The following is a 625-nucleotide window of genomic DNA, read 5'->3' as shown; positions in this document are numbered from 1 at the left end:
AGAAGTCTAGCCAGTTTATTTCCTTAAGTATTTTTATGTTTGTTTTTATTTGTGTACTCAGTTTGTTAATTTGTGTTTTTAGCGTGGTGTCTCGCGATAAATAGTGTTGTCTTCTTAGTCTTCTACGTGTTAATATTAAGTCATGGATTTCTGGGGTGAGTGTCCAGTTATTGTGTGAGTGTAAATTGTGTCTTGAGGTTGATGGTGTTGTTTCGGTTATTGCTTTGTTTATGGCATGTGTGATATTTTCAACGTATTTATCTATGTCTTCCTTGTTGTTAACTTGAGTGATTGGCGGTGGTAGTTGACTGTTGAGTGTTTCATTGAATTTTTCCCAGTCGGTCTTGGTGTAATTATATACTGGCGGTATGTTTGGTGTTGGCCGTCTTTGTGTGTGTATTGTACATGAAATGGGGAAGTGGTCGCTAGAGATTTCTTGGTGTACTGTGAAATTGGAGGTTTTGGGTAATAAAGCAGCTGGTACTGAGATTAGGTCCAGAACATCGTAGGTGTTAGTTGGTGAGTGAAAGTGTGTGGGTGTGTGGTCATTTACTACGTGCATGTTATTGCTACGTAGCAAGTCACGGATTAGTGTTCCTCTGGGGGTATTTCGTCTTCCTTTGAG

Source organism: Limulus polyphemus, unplaced genomic scaffold (genome assembly GCF_000517525.1).
Source record: "Limulus polyphemus unplaced genomic scaffold, Limulus_polyphemus-2.1.2 Scaffold6837, whole genome shotgun sequence".
Taxonomy (NCBI): domain Eukaryota; kingdom Metazoa; phylum Arthropoda; class Merostomata; order Xiphosura; family Limulidae; genus Limulus; species Limulus polyphemus.
The sequence above is the reverse complement of the archived record's forward strand: the minus strand, read 5'-3'. Positions refer to the sequence as shown.